This window comes from Muscardinus avellanarius (assembly GCF_963383645.1).
Source record: "Muscardinus avellanarius genome assembly, chromosome: 10".
Lineage (NCBI taxonomy): Eukaryota > Metazoa > Chordata > Mammalia > Rodentia > Gliridae > Muscardinus > Muscardinus avellanarius.
This window is the reverse complement of record NC_137796.1, coordinates 75,508,819-75,531,632: the sequence shown is the minus strand read 5'-3', so window position 1 is coordinate 75,531,632 and position 22,814 is coordinate 75,508,819. Positions and strand designations below refer to the sequence as shown.

Here is a 22,814-nt window from a genome sequence, read left to right as displayed (position 1 = left end):
TATTAACTATTCTATGATACCTTTAAACAGGACTGTTGTTAGTCTTCTAAATCTTCTACCTTAGGTAGTTACATGTATCAGGGGATGAAGCAGTTACAAATTTTAGCACATTACAAAGATGATAGATAAAATGAGCAATAAATTAGAAATTAAAGCAGTCATTGTGAGTTCTAAAATAACTTCTTTGTCTTTACCTAGTATTGTATGTAAGAAAAAAATATGATGTTGCAATCCTCCCCAAATTAGCCTTTCAGACTCATATATAAACATCCTCTTGACAACCAACAGCCCAACCCACAATTGTTGCTCTTCCTGTTTGGTAATATAGCCAATCACCAACAAGCAACAGAAGAACCACAGAAGTGGTGTGTGTCTTACTGAATACAGTGGTAAAAGGGCAATTTACTGGGCTCCATCCAGCAAAACTAAACAAAAGAGTCAAGGACTTAGCCAGCTCCCTGAAATTCATATCAAAACTATTTCACTAAAGTAATTGATTCTAGCTCATTTTCCTAGCAGTTTCTTACGTGTTTTATAGACCTTTTTCCACCAAAATCACTCAGAAGTACTTATTAAAAATGAAGTTCATAAGCCAAGCATGGTGGCACATACTTGTAATCCCAGCATTTGGAAGGCTGAGACAGGAGGACAGCAGTTCAGGAACAGCTTCTGCTACTTAGTGAGGCCCTTTGCAACTCAGTGAGACCTTGTTTCAAAATAAAAAATAAAAAAATTAGGGCTGGAGGTGTTGCTCAGAGGTAGAATGCCCCTGGGATCCATCCCCAGTACCAGGGAAGTTCAACTGGGCATGGTAATGCACATTTGTAATCCAAGTACTTGGTAGTCTAAGACAGGAGGAACAGGCTTATAGCCAGCCTCAGTGACTTAGTAAGGCCCTCTGCAACTTAGTGAGACCCTGTTTCAAAATAAAGACTAAAACATAAGGCTGGGGTGTAAGCCGGGCATGGTGGCGCACGCTTGTAATCCCCGCGCTTGGGAGGCAGAGAAAGGAGGATCACACAGGTTCGAAGCCAGCCACTCGCTGGCTTAGGAAACCCTGTTTCCAAATGAAAATGTAAAAATAGGTCTGGGAGTGTAGCCCGGAGGTAGAAGGGCTCCCAGGAACCCCAGTACCACCAAAAAAAAAAAAAAACCCAAAAAACATAAGGCTGGGGTGTAGCTTTGAGGTAGAATGTCCCTAGGTTCAATCCCTAGAGAGAAGGAGAAGGGGGGGGGAGGAAGAGGAGGAGGAAGAAGAAATAGAAGAAGAGGGGTGGCGGCGGTGGTGGTGGTTCCAGGGTGCTACCAATGCCTACCAAAACAGATCCTGGGTATGAAGCCTAGTATTGTGATTTGTGTGTGTATATTGTGCTGGGGATTGAACCCAGGGGCATTCTACCTCTGATCTACACCCCTAGCCCGGTTTTTATTCTTATTTATTTATTTATTTATTTATTTATTTGAAGTATGGGGTATGGAACCCAGGGGCATTCTACCTCTGAGCAACACTCCCAGCCCTATTTTTTATTCTTTATTTTGAAAAAGGGACTCGCTGAGTTGCAAAAGGCCTAAGTAGCTGAGGCTATCCTCAAACCACAATTCTCCAGTCTCAACCTCCCAAATGTTGGGATTACAAGCGTACGCCAACATGCCCGGCATTATTCTTTTTTTAAAAAGGGTCTCACTAAGTTGCTGAGAGCCTCACTAAGTAGCTGAGGCTGACCACAAACCCAGATCCTCCTGTCTCAGCCTCCCAATAGTATTGTAAATTTTAATCAGCTTCTCAAATGATTCTGTTGAACACTGAAATTGCAGAATCACTGCTAAAATGTAGCAATGAACATATACGTATGGCCTTAAATTATGAAGTTATGACAAGATAATACAGAGTGTAACACAGTGACTAAGAGATGAATCCTGTAGTCACACTACCTGTTTCAACTCCTCTCTCCTGCCGGGTATGGTGGCTCACGCTTGTAATCCTAGCACTTGGGAGGCTGAGACGGAAGAACTGCAGTTTGTGGACAGCCTCAGTTATTTAGTGAGGCCCTTTGCAACTTAGTGAGACCCTGTTTCAAAAATAAAGACTAAAAAATAGGGCAGGGGGCATAGCTCAGAGGTTGAATGCCCCTGGGTTCCATCCCCAGACCCGAAAAAAAAAATTCTCCCACTTGTTAGCTGTGAACTTACTGAACCCCATTGTGACTCAGTTCCCTCACGTATAAATATGTGTAAATAGTATTGTCCTATTTACACAAGTCTCAAAATCTCTTCTTGAATGTTACTTGAGATCTCAAAATAAGTATCATAAGATCATAGAAGATACATATTTTTAACTCAACCATGAAAACTCAACAATAAGCCAGGCATGGTGACATATGCCTGTAATCCCTGTACTTGGGAGGCTGAGACGAGAGTATCAAAGTTCATGACCAGCCTCAGCTAATAGTGAGACTGTCAGCAACCTAACAAGACTCTGTTTCAAGAAAAAAATAAAATAAGCTGGGGGTGTAGCTCACAAGTAGAATGCTCCAGGGTTCAATCCACACTACCCCACACACACAAAATTAACAATGGACACTGAGACTTTCTACCCTAGGTAACTAAAAGAACAAAATTAATTTTTTTTTTTTACATTAAACCCGATCAATCGATCCTCTTCATGTCCAGAAGTTGAGGCTGGAGAAGGGGTATAGCTTCACAAACACACATGAATAAACACTATGTAATGACACTTTGGAAGAGTCTGGCAGTCTTGCCCAAAACTAAACATAGTCTTAGAATATGATCCAGTAATTGTACTCCTAGGAAGTTATCCAACTGAATTAAAAATTATGTCCACACCACCGGGCATGGTGGCACAGGCTTGTAATGTAATCCCCGCGCTTGGAAGGCAGAGACAGGAGAATCACACAGGTTCAAAGCCAGCCACTCTGGCTTAAAAGAAGACCCTGTTTCCAAATAAAAAAGTATAAAAATAGGTCTGCGAGTGTAGCCCAGAGGTAGAAGGGTTTCCAGGAACCCCAGTACCACCAAAAAAAAAAAAAAAAAAAAAAGTCCACATGAAAACTTGCCAATGAACATTAGCAGTTTCTGTTTGTTTGTTTTGCAGTACTTAGGATGGAACCCAGGGGCATTTTACCTCCAAGCAACACTCCAGCCCTATTTTTTATACTTTATTTTTGAAACAGGGTCTCACTGAGTTGCAAAGAGCCTCACAAATAGCTGAGGCTGTCCATGAACCATGATTCTCTCGTCTCAACCTCCCGAATGTTGGGGTTACAAGTGTGTGCCACCATGCCTGGCTAGCAGTTTTATTCATAATTGTCAACACCAAGGATTCTCAGGCAGTGAAACTTTTCTATATGACACTCTAATGGTCGCTAAATGGATACCTTTATCAAACCCCACAGAATTACATACCCCAAAGAGTATAGCCTATTGTAAATGTTACTAATAATTTGTCAATACTGACTCATCAATTGTAACAAATATACCATACTAATTTAAGATGTTAATAATAGAGAAACTAAGTCTAGCCCAGTGGTATATGCCTGTATTCCAGCCACTCTTGAGGGTAAGGCAGGAAAATGGCTTGAGCATAATGGGGAAACTAGGAGGTAGAGAACAGATGGGATCTCCAAATTTTATGTAAATCTAAATCTGTTCCCCAAAAAGTCTATTAATAACATCTTTAAAATAGGGATAATGGCATCCAAATCTACCAAATAATTCTTTCTCTAAAAGAACTTTGTGAAAGCTGTCTCTGACAATTTAATCAACTCAAACTTCCAAAGAGTTCTCTTGACGATCCAATGAGGATGAATATTTACTTATCAGATTCAGATGAGATTTTTCAATCATACTGTCAGGAAAATGTCACCTAATATTTAAGATTTTATTCTTTTCATTGAAGTTATCTGCAAATACTCGGCCCCTAAGAACTTCATTCAAGTGGAAAGATGAAAGGATTTTTATAACCAATGTGCTATATCCTTAGGTGAATTCTGGCTAAAAATGCATTAAATCTGAATCAGTAATTGTGCTACTGGTGTCCTCAAAAGATGCCCTCTGTATGTCAGTCCTTCTCTACCTCATCTCATGGCTCTGATGAATTCTGATGCATATCATCTAGGACAGCAGTCCCCAGACTTAGAAAACAGCATTTTTTCTTTCACACCCTTAGTAACTATGTATCTTTCAAAAGGGAAATGGCTGGCACAATTGCTGCAGTTGATAGATCCATTACACTTAAATATGCTTTAACAGCACCAAATAAAGTGGGGGAGATATAATTTTTTTGTAAAACTTTAAGTCTTCAATTTGACATTTGATTACAAAATGGACAAATAAATATTCTGGAATTTCTTCTTAACTTCCTTTCCAAGTGAAGTTTTGGCAGAACTCACTAACACACAGATAAAATCATGTCTCATTTCTACTTAAAATACATATGGCTTCCCAATGGGCTCTGACTAAATTCTAACCTCCTGGCCTGGGTCTCTAGGACCCTCCCTCATCCCACACTATATCCCCCCATCGTCCTCCTATCCAAACACTGCCCTTTCCCCTCTGGTGTCCCACTGGCTTCGTCCTCCCCTTCCGATATCAGCTCCCAAGCCTACCCTGATTTCTCTGTCTAAAGGATCCCAGCCTTACACAATCACTTTCTGTAAGACATCTCTTTTGTTTTTCATAGCATTTGTCATTATCAAAAGTGTTTTGGAAGCAGTACAGAATGAAGACTAAAATGCCTGTGCTCTGAAGTGTGAAACACTGATGGGTTTCACTCCTGGCTCTGCCACTTAACTAACTGTGAGAAACCAGATACATACAATTCAGTTTTCACATTCAAAAGTTTTTTAATTGTGGTTAAAGAAAAACATCATGTAAGATTTACCATCTTAGCCACTTTCTAAGCATACAGTTCGGTAGTGTTAAGTATATTCACATCATGTGCAGCCATGACCAATACCTGGAACCAGAACATTTCATCTTGCAAAACTGGAACTTTGTCCTCATTAAATAATAAGTTCCCCATTCACCCTCCTCTCTGCTCCTGGGAAGCACCATTTAACTCTGTCTGTATGACTGTGACTACTCTTAAGATACCTCATGTATTTAAGTGGAATCCTACAGTATTTGCCTTTTTTTCTAACTGGCTGACTTCACTCAACATATCAATAACCTCAAGGTCCATCCAAATTGCAGCATGTGATACAATATACTTCCATTTAAAGGCTAAATAATATTTCATTGTACAGATATCCATTTTGTTTATTCAACTGTCTATGGAAACTTGGGTTGCTCTACCTTTCAGCCATTGTGAAGGATCATATGGTAGTGCTAGTTTTAATTTCTCAAGGAACCTCCACAGTATTTTCCATTGCAGCTGTGCTATTTAACAAAACAGTGCACAGAGGTTCCAGTTTTACCATCTTTAATAGAAATATTTATAACCCATTAAGTCCCAAGTTTTCAATTCTATAAATATATTTTCAAGCCAGGTATGGTGGCACACACTTGTAATCCCTGTACTGGGAGGCTGAGACATGAAGATTACAGGTTTGCCTCTAGCCTCAGCAACTCTGTCAGGCCCTCCACAATTTAGTGAGACCCTGTTTCAAAATAAATAATAAAATAGAGCTGGGGGTGTAGCTCAGCGGAAGAATTCCCCTAGGGTTCAATTCTCAGGCAGCTGTTGTGGTACATGCCTGTAATCTCAGTACTTGGCAGGCTGAGACAGGGGGATCACAGGCTGAAGGACAGCCCAGCAAGTAGTGGGAATCTCATCAACCTAGCAAGACTCTGTTTCCAAATAAGAAATAATATCAGGTTAGGGTACATAGCCTGGAAGTAGAAAAACCCTGGGTTCCATCCCAGTACCACACGCACACACAAAAATGGACACAGCTGCATTAAAATAGGATGAAAATAATACTCTGGAACTTATATATTATTATTTTATTAAATACTTAATTATATATAGACTATATTTTATAATTATATTACATGTTATATACTATATTTAAGATTTTATGGGTGTTATATATCTCAAACAATGGGACAAACTGAATTAACTACTCTGTCAGGCTTTTATATATGGAAGTGCTGTGTGGGATCCCACTGAATTATTGTTTAGTTTTGTCTCTAATGTGAACACAGACTTCCAAAGACAGAGATCTTGTCTGCCTTCTTCATTACTGAATTTCCAGCACCAAGAACTATGACTCACACATAGTAGGTGTTCAGAAATATTTGCTGAATTACCTATCAGAGTACCTAGAGTATTTTTACAATTAAAAGAGCTATTTCTAGCCAGGTGTGGTGGCACACACTTGTAATCCCTGCACTTGGGAGGTGGAGACAGGAGGATCACACAGGTTCAAAGCTAGCCTCACTGGCTTAAGAGACCCTGTTTAAATAAAAATTTAAAAATAGGTCTGGGAGTGTAGCCTGGAGGTAGAAGGGTTTCCAGGAACCCCAGTACCAGCCAAAAAAAAAAAAAAAAAAAAAAGCTATTTCATACTTTTTCATGGTTTGAGTAAATTTCTGACATGGGGTCCCAACACTATCCATTCTCTCACAATGTAAAAATAGAATCTGGGGAGAAATAATACATCTCCAACAGCAATTTAATAAGATTTTCACAATTTTGTATCAAATAATTTTAAAGTCAAGGTAACTTTAATTACATTAGTGTGCAGTCTAAGAGAAAGCTATTTTCATCACCAGATCAGGGAGAACCTCAACATCCAGAGTCTACTGGGAGGGCCTATCTGCAGCCTCTTTGGAGTCCTGGTCAAAAGAGACTGGTCTGGGGCAGTGCATCCACTCCAACAGAGAGACCTCAGAGATTTGCCTTAGCTATCTTCCTTTATGAGGACACTGCCTTACCTTGTGTGAAGTAACTGAGAAAAGCCTTTTGGCAGTCAGTCCAAGGTGGCCAGACTTGTGCCAGTGGTCAAATATTCTGCCAAGCCCATTTTCCTTTGATGTTTGGGCTCATAAAGTCCAGTAAACAGGTTGATATATTAAGTTAGAAAAACAAAGCAATACATCAAAGCAACAAAGTAATCAGCATATATGGTAGCAAACAAAATAATCAGAACATCTTGTAGCAAGGGGCATAATGACCTCTCCATCCCTAAAAGCAAGCTGAGAAAATCCAAGTTAAAAGTTTAAGGAGAGAAAAAAGTCAAGGGAGAGACATCCACATGCACATTCCCAAAGGTCTAGGTACAGTTCCTCCATGTGATTCTTTCACTGATTTTGTGTTCTCTTCCGGTCCTTGGGACACAATCTCATTCATTCTTCTAGATTCCTCAGTTAACTCAAGATTGTACCCAAATAGAAAATGAGCATGGTTCCTCAGACGCTAGCAAAGCAAGAGCCTTTGGCTGCAGTCCAGTGCTGAGGGAGACCATCTGTTTGGACGTTCTCTCTGCCCACCCTAAGAGAGCTCAACTCCACTTTTCAGAGCTGCCCAAACCAATCTATCTCTGGACATGAGATCTTTTCTAGGTAGCTTTTTAGAAAGACTATGGGACACATCAGAAAAGGAACAGAGTAGCATGTCATACCTTGTAAAAGTAATTGGGGCTTCTTGGAAAACACATATTTCAGTCAATTCAAAGTTAAAAAAAAAACCTATTTGGAGCATATAAATAAGATAAACACAGAATTAAAGGGCAGAGTACACTGGGAATCAAAGGTTCTACTGATCATCACTCCACAGGTGTTTGGGAGATGGTTGGTGAAAGAAAATATGTTTGTGCAGAGCCAGGTATGGTGGCACACGCTTGTAATCCCAGCATTTGGGAGGCTGAGACAGGAGGATTGCAGTTCGAGGACAGCCTCAGCTACTTAGTGAGGCCTTTTGCAACTCAGAGAGACCCTGTTTCAAAATAAAGAATAAACCCGGGCGTGGTGGCGCACGCTTGTAATCCCAGCCTCAGCTACTTAGTGAGGCTCTCAGAACTTAGTGAGACCCTGTTTCCAAATAAAATATAAAATAGGTCTGGGAGTATAGCCCAGAGGTAGAAAGCCTTTGGGTTCCACCCCCAGTACCACCAAAAAAATAAATAAATAAAATAAAGAATAAAAAAAATAGGCCCCAGCCCTGCCACTGAGGTCCACCTATGCAGCAGTCATGCCACCCTACACCATCGTCTATTCCCTGTTCAATGGTGCTGCGAGGCCATGTGCAAGCTGCTGGCCGACCAGGGTCAGAGCTGGAAGGAGGACGTATTGACCATGGAGTCCTGGTCCCAGGGCTCGCTCAAGGCCTCCTGCCTCTATGGGCAGCTCCCCAAGTTCCAGGATGGAGACCTCACCCTGTACCAGACCAATGCCATCCTGCGCCACCTGGGCCGCTCGCTGGGGCTGTACAGGAAGGACAGTCGGGAGGCGACTCTCCTGGACATGGTGAATGATGGCCTGGGGGACCTCCGCTGTAAATACATCATCCTCATCTACACCAACTATGAGGCAGGCAAGGATGGCTATGTGAAGGCGCTGCCCAGACACCTGAAGCCTTTTGAGACCTTGCTGTCCCAGAACCAGGGCGGCCAGGCCTTCATTGTGGGCAACCAGATCTCCTTCACCAACTACAACCTGCTGGATTTGCTGCTGATTCACCAGGTCCTGGCCCCTGGCTGCCTGGACGCCTTCCCCCTTCTCTCTGCCTACGTGGCGGCCTGAGCACCCGGCTCAAGATCAAGGCCTTTCTGACCTCCCCGGACCACGTGAACCACCACATCAATGGCAATGGGAAACAGTAAGGCTGCCTGCCATGCTTCTCCTGGACCAATAAAGTTTCCAATACAGGGGAAAAAAAAAAAAGAATAAAAAAATAGAGCTGGGAATGTAGCTTGGAGGTAGACTGCCCCTGGGTTCCATCTCCAGTACTGAAAAAGGAAAGGAAAGGAAAGGAAAGGAAAAGAGGTTTGTGCAAAATTGGCACTGATCAAGGTATAGTGGTACATGCCTGTAATCCCAGAATTTGGGAGGCTAAGATGAGAGGATTACAGGCTTCAGGCCAGTGCAGAGTAATTTAGCAAGACTGTGTTTCAAAATAAATAATAAATCAGGAGTCTAGTTCAGAGGTTAAATAACCAGGACGTGGGGGGGGGGGCAGCGTTAGTGGCAGCTCTGAGAAAGATGGTGAAGACCTTTTGTGTCTAAAATCTCCATCTTTAGCTAGGCTGTACTAGTCAGAAATATGTTACACTTTGTTTCCTTGGTGTCTGCCTGAGTCAAGGATTAGCTTCTCTGCTTCCACCTTCCTTAAGAGGAAGAAGCTTCAGATGCAAAAAAAGCAATTTACCAGCAAGCTGCTTTTAATTTTAAAATTAAAACTTTGAAATGCCTAGACTGATGGATAAATGAAAAATGGACAGATAAGTGAGAAAGTACACATGGCAAAAGGTTAATTATGGATTCAAGATGATGGGTATATACTTAGTTGCTGTATAATTCTTAAACTTTTTGCATTTTTGAATTTTTCATAATAAAATATTAAAAATATTTTTAAAACTCAAAACAAGCAAGGTGTGGTGGCACACACTTGTAATCACAGCATTTGGGAGGCTGAGATCAGAGGGGGTCGAGGTTCGTGGACAGCCTCAGCTACTTGGTGAGGCCCGTCACAACTCAGTGAGACCCTGTTTCAAAAATTAAAAGGCTAAAAACTAGGGCTGTGGGTGTAGCTCAGAGGTACAGTGTCCCTGGGTTCCATTCCTGGTACTACACACACACACACACACACACACACACACACACACACACTACTCAAAACAATATATATTTGGGGGGGGGTTGGTACTGGGGTTCCTGGAAGCCCTTCTACCTCCGGGATACACTCCCAGACCTATTTTTACATTTTTTAAATTTGGAAACAGGGTCTCCTAAGCCAGCGCGTGTGGCTGGCTTCGAACCTGCGTGATCCTCCTGTCTCTGCCTCCTAAGCGCGGGGATTACAAGCGTGCGCCACCACGCCCAGCTTCAAAACAATAGAAATCTCTTTTTTTTTTTGCGGTACTGGGGATGGAACTCAGGGGTATTCATTCATTCTACCTCTGAGTGACACCTCTAGCCCTATTTTTTATTATTTTTTCTTTCCTTTTTTCTATTTTTCTTTCTTTCTTTGTTTTCCTTTTTCTTTTTTCTTTTCTTTTTTTTTTTTTGTTGTTGTAATGGGGGTGGAACCAAAGGCTTTTTTTCTTTTTTTGGGGGGGGGGATCTGGGGGTGGAACCCAGGGGCATTTGACCTCCAAGCTACATCCCCTTCTCTATTTTTTTATTCTTTATTTTGACACAGGGTCTTATTAAGTTGCAGAGGGCCTAAATAGCTGAGGCTGTCAGTGAACCACGATCCTCTGGTCTCAGCCTCTCAAATGCTGTGATTACAAGTGTGCGCCACCACACCTAGCTTCAGACCTATTTTATACTTTATTTGGAAACAGGATCCCACTAAGTTGCTGAGAGTCTTACTAAGTACCTGAGGCTGGCTTTGAACCTGTGTAATCGTCCTGTCTCTGCCTCCCAAGCACTGGGATTAAAAGCGTGTGCCACCACATCAGGCTATTCTTTATTTTGAAGCAGGGTTTCACTGAGTTGCAAAGGGCCTCACTAAGTAGCTGAAGCTGTCTGAGAACTGCGATCTTCCTGTCTCAGCCTCCCAAATGCTGGGATTACAATTGTGTACCACCATGCCTGGCATAAAATAAATCTTAAAGGCGTTTATTGACTATAAGAAAACTCAAAATTTCTGAATTATTTATAATGACATTCTTTCTTAATTTTCTGTATAAGGAATGCTTTAAAGGGGAAAAAAAAGAAGTTGCTTTTATTTTCTTCCCAAATACTACTAAGTATTCCTAAATAACCTACACCATCTGGCTCTTCAAATCATACAAACTGATGCGATTTCCAAAGAGAAGTATATATATTGAGCCCTTGAATTCCCCAATAGGAGCTGGTAACTATCAGGGTCACAGTTCTCTTGGCATGCCAGGACTGTGGAATGACCTGAGAATCTAAACAAAATGTGAATATTCTCACCAAACAATGTGCAAAAACAGAAAAGTTAACAAGTACTGAATAAGAATAACTTGAAAGTTCAAGAAACAAGTACAGTGGCCGGGCTTGGTGGTGCACACTTGTAATCCCAGTACTTGGGAAGCTGAGACAGAAGGATTGCACAGGTTCGAAGCCAGCCTCAGCTACTTAGTGAGGCTCTCAGCAAATTAGTGAGACCCTGTTTCCAAATAAAATATAAAATAGGTCTGGAAGTGTAGCCCAGAGGTAGAAAGCCCCTGGGTTCCATTACCTAGTACAAGAGAGAAAGAAAGAAAGAAAGAAAGAAAGAAAGAAAGAAAGAAAGAAAGAAAGAAAGAAAGGCAGGCAACAAGCAGGACCTCTAAGATCTATTATTTCCTTCTAATCTGATCTGAAGGACATATTAGTTGACAAGGCTCCCCACAGTAAGACAGTCATCTATAATAAAATATAAGATGCAGCTGGGCGTGGTGGCGCACGCTTGTAATCCCCGCGCTTGGGAGGCGGAGACAGGAGGATTGCGCTGGTTTGAAGCCAACCCCGTTGGCTTAAGAGACCCTGTTTCCAAAAATAAAAAAGTATAAAATAGGTCTGGGAGTGTATCCCGGAGGTAGAAGGGCTTCCAGGAACCCCAGTACCACCCAAAAAAAAAAAAAAAAAAAAAATATATATATATATATCAAGCTACTGGCCATGCTAGTAGTCTTTCTGTGTTCTTCATTACCTTAGGCAAGGTGCTATCTAATCATACCATTAGTATAGAGGCAACAATATTTTTATCTTGATTTTGATTTGCTTTAGACAAAAAGAATAAGGTTCTTGGGGTCAATAAAAAAAAACAGAAAATTTTAAATAAAAGATACCTGACACAAAGCTACAGAGTAATTTGCCATGTGAAAAAAAGTGGGCCAGGATTCCTTTGGGGAATAATTGTGCCTGTTCCTGCTCAAGTATCTGAAGACACTGCAGGATTCAGAAGGCTACCTTCCAGTATGCAGCACCTGAGCCAAGAATCCTGGAGAGCAAAACCAGAGTGTTTGATTATTCCTCCAGCTGTAATGAGCCATGAGCAGAAACCATTCTGCAGCTAAAAGGGAGACATGAAACTACACAAAGGTATAAAAAAATTCCTTGACACAAACAAGGACAAAGGAGAGCTGGAAAAATATTTTAATTGGCTGAAAATAAGCTGATTGTGGTGGCACACACTTGTAATCCAGTATTTGGGACGCTAAAACAGGAGGAAACAGAAGGATCAAAGGTTCGCGGCCAACCTCAGCAACTTAGTGAGGCCATCTGCAACTTAGTAAGACCCTGTTTAAAAATAAAGGAATAAAACAGGCTGGGGGTGTAGTTCAAAGGTAGAATGTCCCTGGGTTCAAACCCTAGTACCACACACATACCAAAAAAATTAAAAATAAAAAAGACTGAAAAACTCCCAAATTTGGCTTCCCCCAAAAAAATCCTATAAACCAAGCCAGATGTGGTGGCACATGCCTGTAATCCCAGTGTAGAGAGGAGGATCACAGGCTTAAGGTTAGCATCAGAAATTTAGTGAGAACCTGATTCAAAATAAAAAGAGCTGCTGGGGGGGGGGGGTAACTCAGAGATAGAATGCCCCTGGGTTCAATCTCCCGTGGCAAAAAAAATCAAAACAAAACAAAGCAAAAAACAAAAAAACCTACAAATTCAAAACGCCAAAAAAATCCAGACAGGATAAACCTAGAGGTCTATGTCAAGACACATCATAAGCTGGAGATGGTGGTACACACTTGTCATCCCAGTACTTAGGAGGCTGAAACAGGAGGATCTGGGTTCTTGACCAGACTCAGCTACTTAGGCCCTCTGCAACTTAGTGAGACCTTGTTTCAAAATAAAGAATAAAAAAATATAGAGCTGGGGGTGTAGCTTGGAGGTAGAATGCCCCCCGGTTCAATTCCCAGCACCAAAAAAAAAAAAAAGACAAATCATAAATACATTTCTGAAAAATAAAAAATTTGAAAGCAGCCAAAGAAAATAACACATTACTTAGAGGTGAAAGAAACTCAAATGATAGTGGACTTGTCCTCAAAACCATCATGGTCAGAGAAGTAGCACATTTTCCAAATGAAGAAAGAAATGAAATATCAACCCTGAACTGCATATCTAGAAAAACTGTCCTTTGTGAGTAAGGGGGATATTTAGACATTCTAAAATGGAAAGAAATTGAAAGAATTTATCATCAACCAGCCTATCCTAAAAGAAGTTCTCTAAATAGACAGGAAATAATAAAAGAATTAATCTCAGAATATTAGGAGAAAAGAACAAAAGAAAGAGTAAAAATAGGGATGGGGATACACCATGTGGTAGAGCACTTGCCTAGCATGTGCAATTAGCTCCCTCTCAAACACCAGGGAAAAAAAGAGTAAAAATATGTGTAATTACAATAAATTTTGTTTCCCCTTTGAATTTTCTAAATTATGTTTGAAGGTTGAGGCAAAAAAATATGACATTGTCTGATATAGTTAGCAATGTATGTGAAAGAAAGATTAAAGAAAATTATATCCAGGCATGGTGCTACCTGCCTGGGAAGTTGAGACAGAAGGATCACAAGTTTGAGGCCAGCCTTAGCAAATTAGCAAGATCCTCTTTCAAAATAAAAAGTAAAAAGAGCTATGGGGGTGCACCTCAGAGGTACACCACCCCTGGGTTCAATCCCCAGTACCAAACACAAAAATAATCATAGCCGGGCGTGGTGGGACACGCTTGTAATCTCAGCATTTGGGAGGCTGAGACCGGAGGATCGTGGTTCGTGGACAGCCTCAGCTACTTAGTGAGGCCCTCTGCAACTTAGTGAGACCCTGTTTCAAAATAAAGAATAAGCCGGGCGTGGTGGCGCACGCTTCTAATCCCCGCGCTTGGGAGGCAGAGACAGGAGGACCGCGCAGGTTCGAAGCCAGCCGCCCGCGCTGGCTTAGGAGACCCTGTTTCCAAATAAAAAAATGTAAAAAATAGGTCTGGGAGTGTAGCCCGGAGGTAGAAGGGCTTCCAGGAACCCCAGTACCACCAAAAAATAAAAATAAAAAAAAAATAAAAAAGAGGGCAGGGGGTATAGCTCGGAGGTCGAATGCCCCTGGATTCCATCCTCAGACCCACACACACAAAAAAAATTATATCATAAATTGGGGACAAATAAGGGACATAAAATTTCTATATGTCATCTGAACTGGTAAAATGATCATACTACTAGATTGTAAACATCTCACTGTAAATATATAATACATATATAATACATGTATCATACATTGTAAATATTAAATATTGCAATCATATATATTACAGGTATATATATTTACAATATATAATGCATGTAATGTATTATATGTATGTATATAAGTATATATAACATAAATATGTACATTCACACAGTGTACACATACACCCTTAGAGCAATCAATAAAAAAAATTATACAAGCAGGGTGTGGTGGCGCACACTTGTAATCACAGCATTTCAGAGTCTGAGACAGAAAGATCGCAGTTCACAGCCAGCCTCAGCTACTTAGTGAGGCCCTTTACAACTCAGTGAGACCATGATTCAAAATAAGGACTAAAAAATAGAGCTGGGGGTGTACCTCGGAGGTAGAACGCCCCTGGGTTCCATCTCCAGTACTGCCCCCCCACACACAAAAAATTATACAAAGCCAGGCATAGTGGCGCATGCTTGTAATTTCAGCATTTGGTAGGACAGGAGGATTGTGGTTCAAGGACAGCCTCAGCTACTACTTTTTTTGTGTGTGTGTGGGTCTGGGGATGGAACCTAGGGGTATTTGACCTCCAAGCTACAGCCCCTGTCCTATTTTTTTATTCTTTATTTTGAAACCGGGCCTAAGTAGCTAAGGCTGTCAGCGAACCGCAATCCTCCGGTCTAAGCCTCCCGAATGCTGGGATTACGAGCGGTGCGCCACCACACCACCATGCCTGGACTCAGCTACTACTTAGTGAGGCCCTTTGCAATTCAGTGAGACCCTGTTTCAAAATAAAGAATAAAAAAGTTTGGGAATGTAGCTCAAAGGTCAAATGCCCTGGGTTTCATCTCCAGAACTACAAAAAAAAAAAAAAAATGATACAAAAACATAGACTAAAAAACAATACAGAGCCGGGTGTGGTGGTACATGCGTGTAATCCCAGCTTTCAGGAGGATCGTGGTTCGTAGACAACCTTGGCTACTTAGTGAGGCCCTCTCCAACTTAGTGAGACCCTGTTTCAAATTAAAAAGAATAAAAAATAGGGCAGGGGGTGTAGCTCAGAGGTTGAATGTCCCTGGGTTCCATCTGCAGACCCGAAAAAAAAAATATATATATATATATATACACACACACACACACACACACACACACAGAGACACATGAAATTGAAATAAGATTGCAAGTAATTCATAGAAAAATGAGAAAAAATAGTGCCAGGCGTGGTGGCGCACGCTTGTAATCCCCGTGCTTGGGAGGCAGAGACAGGAGGATCACGCAGGTTCGAAACCAGCCGCGCTGGCTTAAGAAATCCTGTTTCCAAATAAAAAATATTAAAAAATAGGTGCCTGGGAATGTAACCCGGAGGTAGAAGGGTTTCCAGGAACCCCAGTACTGCAAAATAAAAATGAGAAAAATAAGCCGGGCGTGGTGGCGCACGCTTGTAATCCCCGCGCTTGGGAGGCAGAAACAGGAGGATCGCGCAGGTTCGAAGCCAGCCGCGCGCGCTGGCTTAGGAGACCCTGTTTCCAAATAAAAATGTAAAAATAGGTCTGGGAGTGTAGCCCGGAGGTAGAAGGGCTTCCAGGAACCCCAGTACCACCAAAAATAAATAAATAAATAAATAAAAATAAAAATAAAAAATGAGAAAAATAAACAGAAAACAAAAAGTGAAATTGCAGACTTGAATCCTAATATATCAATAATCATCTTACATGTAAAAGAGTAAGGTCTAAATATATCAATTGAAATACAAATATTGGCAGAATAGAACTTAATATATGAGATACAACTACATGCTATCTACAAAAATACCACTTCAAATATAATGTATTTGAACATATTTGTCGAAATTAAAAGGATAGAAAAGGACAGGTAATATAAATATTGACTTAAAAAAAGGAGAAATGGCTATTATATAATCTATAGTGGACTAAAAAGTAAATTACCGGTGACAGAAAGAGGCACTGCATAATGATAAAAGGATCAACCAATCAGCAAAAACCATTCTAATTTTGTGTATGAACCAAACAACAGAACTAAAAGGAGAGAGAAGTCAACAATTGTATAGTTGAAGACTTTGATGTCTTTTTCAACCATTAATAGAACAATACACTGAAAATCAGTAAGAACATAAGAGACTTCAACAAGATTTGATATTTTACTTTGGTATTGGGAATTGAGCTTAAGAACATTTCTACCTCTGAGCTATACACCACCAGCCCTATTTATCATCATCAATATAATAATAATTATTATTATTGTTGTTGTTGTCGTTGTGTGGTATTAGAGATAGAACCTAGGGACATTCTGCTTCCAAGCTCCACTCCCAGCCCTTTTTTTAAATCTTTGTTTTTTGAAACAGGATCTCACTAGGTTTCCTGACATTGACTGAGGCTGTCCCTGAACCTGTGATCCTCTTGTCTCAGTCTTCCAGGTACTGAAATTACAGGTGTACACAACTACACCAGACTTACTTTCTTTTAATTTTGAAACAGGGTCTTACTAAGTTGCTAATGCTGGCCTAGAACCTACAATTCTCCTGTTTCAGCCTCCCAAATACTAGAATTATAGGCATCCACCACCACACCAGGCTCCTAATTGACATTTTAAACACTCCCAGTAAGTAACAGCACAGTACTCATTCTTTTCAAGAGCACACAGAACACTATACAGATTAAGCATCCCTAAGCCAAAAATGTGAAATCCAAAATGCTAAAATCCAAAACTTTTTGAGCACCAGTATGATAAATTCAGATTTCAAATTTTCATATTAGAGATGCTCAAACAGTAAAGTCTATACAAATATATATTCCAAAACCAGAAAAACTCCAAAATCTAAAACATTTCTGGTTCTGTACATTTCAGATAAAGGGATACTCAACCTATAGTAGGCTGAATACCTGCCCCAAAGACATCCAAGTCTTAATTCCTAGGATTTGTGAATGTTATCTTTTATAACAAAAGAAACTTTGCAGGTATGATTAAGAATTGTAGATGAGGATATTGTCCTGAACTACTGAGGAAAGGGGTTCTAAATATAATCAGAAATGTCCTCAGAGAGCCGGGCATGGTGGCGCACACTTGTAATCCCAGCATTCAGGAGGCCGAGACCTGGAGTATTGTGGTTCGCGGATAGCCTCAGCTACTTAGTGAGGCCCTCTGCAACTCAGTGAGACCTGGTTTCAAAATAAGAATAAAAAATAGGGCAGGGGGTGTAGCTCAGAGGTCAAATGCCCCTGGGTTCCATCCCCAGACCAGAAAGAAAGAAAGGAAGAAAGGAAGAAAGGAAGAAAGGAAGAAAGGAAGAAAGAAAGAAAGAAAGAAAGAAAGATCCTCAGAGAAAGAGCCTGGGGAGATTTGACGCCCAGGATGACAATGTAATGACTGAAATCAGTATGGAGAAAGAGCTCATGACCTGAAGAATAAAATATATTGAGTTTTAGAAACTAGAAAAGGCAAGAAAATTAGAAAAGCCTTCAATGAAACATGGCCCAGCTAAAACCTCTATTTTGGCCCAATGAATGATTTCTGACTTTTTACCTTATCAGAGCTATACAAGAATAAATATGCGTTGTTATATGCCACAACATTTGTGGTAATTTGCTATAACATCCACACAAAAAAATACAGATTTTAACCAGGCATGGTGGCGCATGCTTTTAATCCCAGCATTTGGGAGGCTGAGACAGGAGGATTGAGGTTCAAGGACAGCCTCAGCTACTAATTAGTGAGGCCCTTTGCAATTTAGTGAGACCCTGTTTCAAAATAAAGGATAAAAGATAGGGCTGGGAGTGTAGCTCGGAAGTCGAATGCCCCTGTGTTCCATCCCTGGTACGGGGGGGTGGGGGGGGGCAGATTTTAGTTCCTGGATTTATGGTGCTACCATATCAATTACCTAAAAATATAGAATTGACTTTTGAAACCTAAGGACAGAGGCTGAAAGAATTGAGAACAGAAAAGACCTAGGTTGGCCGGGCATGGTGGCGCACGCTTGTAATCCCAGCGCTTGGGAGGCAGAGACAGGAGGATCGCGCACTGGTTTAGGAGACCCTGTTTCCAAATAAAAATGTAAAAATAGGTCTGGGAGTGTAGTCTGGAGGTAGAAGGGCTTCCAGGAACCCCAGTAAAACACACACACACACACACACACACACACACACACACACACACACACACACACCAAAAAAAAAAAAGACCTAGGTTGCCTAAACAAATTGTTAAAATCTCTGCCATATCCAGGCATGGTGGCAAATACCTATAATTCCAGTACTTGGGAATATTATGGGTTCCAGGCCAGCCACAACTTAGTGAGATCCTGTTTCAAATAAAAACTAGAATAGGACTATGGGTTCAATCCCCAACACACACACAAAAAATTCTCTTCCACTAAGGAAATATGGAGCACAGTAAAGAAAGTCTATAATCTTCTTTTAGAGAATAACCAAATGTCAAAAATATACCACTGGCAGAAAATGGACATTACATTCCTGGTAAGGGCTCAAACTGAAATCAAGAACTACTATATACTGGCAGAAAGCTTGGCTGAACTGTTTCCTACTGTTGTGTGGATAGTAGAATTTAAAGTGATAAATTTATATATTAAACTGGTATGTTTTCCAAGCAGAATGCTAAAGGTACAATCTGGTTTGTTCTTGTTGCATATAATAATATGCAAGAGAAAAGACGTGGAAGGAGATACTGATATGTGAAAAAGAACCAAAATGATTTAGAAAATTCCTAGCCTCAGGCATGGTAGACTACACTTTTAATCCCAATATTTGGGAAGATGAGACAGAAGGATTGCAGGTTCCCACCCAGCCTCATCAATTTAGTGAGGCTCTCTACAACTTAGTGAGACCCTGCTTAAAAATAAAATAGGACAGCCGGGGGTGGTGGCACACACTTGTAATCCCAGTACTTGGGAGGCTGAGACAGGAGGATCACGTAGGTTCGAAGCCAGCCTCAGCTACTTAATGAGGCTCTCAAGCAACTTAGTGAGACCCTGTTTCCAAATAAAATATAAAATAGGTCTGGGAGTGTAGACCAGAGGTATAAAGCCTCTAGGTTCCATCACCAACACCACAAAAAATAAGATAAAATAAAATAGGACTAGGAGTGTAGCTCAGAGGTAGAATGTGCCTGGGTTCAATCCGCAGTATCAAAATAGAACAGAAAGAAAGAAAGAAAGAAAGAAAGAAAGAAAGAAAGAAAGAAAGAAAGAAAGAAAGAAAGAAAGAAAGAAAATTCCCAACCTATCCAAGCTGCAAAAGACAATAAAAACTGAAATATTTGTGTGTAAATATAACAAAACTTTTTTTTTTTTTTTTTTGCGGGTCTGGGGATGGAACCTAGAGGCATTTAACCTCCAAGCTACACCCCCCTGCCCTATTTTTTATTTTTTATTTTGAAAAAAGGGTCTCACTAAGTTGCAGAGAGCCTCACTAAGTAACTGAGGCTGTCGTGAACCGTGATCCTCCTGTCTCAGCCTCCCAAATGCTGGGATTACAAGTGTGCACCACCACACCCAGCTTAACAAAACAGATTTAACAAGTAGGACTTGTATGCTAAAAGTTATACTGACAAGCTGGGCATGCTAGTGCATGCTTATAATCCCAGTACTTGGGAGGCTGAGACAGGAGGATGGTGGGTTCAAGACTGTTGCTTATGGTATATGTTTATATGGTATAAAGCCTTTAAACAACCAAGTGTCTTATAATAGGTAATATAGTGTCCTATAATTAGTAATCCCAGTGACTTGGGAGACTGAGGCAGGATCACTAGTTCCAGCCCAATCTTGGCAACTTAGTGAGACTTTATTTCAAAATAAAAAAATAAAAAGGGTTGAGAGTTTAGCTCAGTAGTATAGCAACCATGGTTTCAATTCCCCATTTGAGGGGGGTGATGGATAAATAAACTGTGATATGTCTTACTATAAAATATTATTTTGCCAGCCAGGCATGGTGGCTCATGCTTGTAATCCCATTACTTGGGAGGCTGAGACAGGAGGATAGCTACTTAATAAGGAACTCTGCAACTTAGTGAGACCCTGTTTCAAAAAAAAAAAAAAAAAAAGAATAAAATATGAGGCTGGGGGTGTAGCTTGGAGGTAGAATGCCCCTGGGTTCAATCCCCAGTACCCCCAAAAAATATTATTTTGCAATAAAAATGAATGAACTAATGGATACATAAAACAACCTGGATGAAATATAAGGGCACTGTGCTAAGAGAAAAAAAATTAAAAACTAATTTTGAAAGTTTACATACTATATTATTTCACTTATATAAATATTCTCAAAATGAAAAATCACAGAGATGAAAAACAGATTAGTTGCCAGGCATGGTGGCACACAGCTGTCATCCCAGTAATTGGGAGGCTGAGACAGGAGGATCAAAGATTTGAGAACTGGCCAGGCATGGTGGTGCACGCTTGTAATCCCAGCACTTGGGAGGCTGAGACAGGAGGATCGCACAGGTTTGAAGCCAGGTTCAAAGCCAGCCTCAACTACTTAGTGAGGCTCTCAGCAACTTAGTGAGACCCTGTTTCCAAATAAAATATAAAATAGGTCTGGGAATATAGCTAGGAGGTTAGAAAGCCCCTGGGCTCCACCCCCAGTACCACCTAAAAAAAAAAAAAAAAAAAAAAAAAAAGGATTTGAGAACTGCCTCAGCAACATAGCAAGACTTTCAGCTGCCTTAACAAGATCCAGTTTCAAAACAAAAAATAAGCTGGGTGTGGCGGTGCATGCTTATAATCCCAGTACTTCGGGGACTGAGATAGGACAGCAGGTTTAAAGCTAGCCTCAGCAACTTAGTGAGACCCTGTTTAAATAAAAAATAAGTCTGGTGTGTAGCATGGAGGTAGAAGGTCCCTGGATTCCATCCCTAGTACCCATAAGTATGTACATACATATATATACACATACATATACACATGCGCACGTACACAGGATGTAACTCAGAGGTAGTTAAATCTCCAAAACCCCTCTCCCCCAAGAAAGGAAAGGCAGAACAAAAGAAAACAGATTAGTCGTGTTTGGGCAAGGACTGGTGAGGAAAGGGTATCGAAGTAGCACATGGAAAATGGAGATCTCTGTGGTGAGGGAAGTTCTGTATGTTGATTGCAGCAGTGGTTACATGGAGCTAAATATGTGATAAAACGGCACAGAACAAGCTAGGCATGGTGGTACATGCTTGTAATCCCAGAATTGGGAGGCTAAGACAGGAAGATCACAGGTTTTTGGCCAGTCTCAGCAACTTAGTGAGGCCTTCTGCAACTTATTGAGACCCTGTTTCAAAATAAAGAATAAAGCCACACGCTTTAGTCCCAGCATTTGGGAGGCTGAGACAGGAGGTTCCAGGTTCGCAGGCAGCCTCAGCTACTACTTAGTGAGGCCCTTTGTAACTCAGTGAGACTCTGTTTCAAAATAAAGAATAAAAAATAGTGTTGGGGATATAGTTTGGAGGTAGGATCCCCCTGGGCTCCTCCCCAGTACTGCAAAAAAAAAAAAAAAAAAAGGCACAAAACTATATATCCACCTTACACCAATACCAATTTTCTGATTTTGATATTTGTATTACAATTACATAAGATGTAAATATGTAACGAATGGCACAGAACTATATACCCACTTTATACCAATATCAATTTCCTGATTTTGATACTGTATTAGTTATATAAGATGTAACCATGTAACCAATGCAAGACAATGGGTAAGGGACTACTGATACCTCTCTGTATCAGAGAAACTTGCAACTTTCTTTGAACCTACAATTAGTGCACAATAAAAGCTAAACCAACTCAGTCCCCACAAAAAAACATTTATATTACCTAAGGTTAAAAACAGGTATTTTCTATACCCTGGTGACCAGATAGTAGGATTTGGACTGCTTGATCTCCAATTATAATGTCCTGCCAACTCCAAGGAAAATTAGCAGAAACACCTGGCTCAGGGGCAAAAAAACTGAGATCCTTGGGGGGGGGGGGGGATCACAGCCCTGAGAAGTCATCGAAGTGCTAATGAAACACCAGCTGGACTTTCAAAAGCAAAGTGTCAATGTCCATCACTGGATATCAGGCCAACTCATTTTAAAAGTGTACCAAATGAGAACATGTTGCTAATGCCTAACTGTGGTCTCCCTAGTCTCAAGGCAAGTAAGTGCCCTGCTTTCCTTGCCCACATTCCTGTCACAGAAGTGATACCTGCCAACCACCCAGGAGGAGTCATTAACATTTTAACATCTTAGGAAAGAAGAATCTAATGCAAATGTTACTGTGGATGTTACTACCTTTCTTTGGTCGCAATTTAATCTCCATCCTTTCTTTTCAGTACTAGGTTGGAACCCAGGGCTATTCTACCTCCAAGCTACGCCCCCACCCCCAGCCCAATTTTTTATTCTTTTTTTTTTTTTTTTTTTTGGTGGTACTGGGGTTCCGGGAAGCCCTTCTAACTCTGGGCTACACTCCCAGACCTATTTTATACTTTTATATTTGGAAACAGGGTTTCTTAGGCCAGCACGACTGGCTTTGAA

The 22,814-nt window shown here is 40.8% G+C and overlaps 1 protein-coding gene and 1 pseudogene across 4 annotated transcripts in view; one reads left to right on the top strand and one right to left on the bottom strand.

Moving 5' to 3' along the window:
* The window catches only part of CYTH3 (cytohesin 3), a gene marked incomplete at both ends in the record, with an annotated part of 127,535 nt that overhangs the window by 53,926 nt on the left and 50,795 nt on the right, over positions 1–22,814 (bottom strand). The window lies entirely within an intron of this gene.
* On the top strand, positions 8,153–8,818 carry LOC308268153 (glutathione S-transferase P-like; annotated as a pseudogene). Its single transcript has one exon. The product of its transcript is annotated as a glutathione S-transferase P-like (transcript).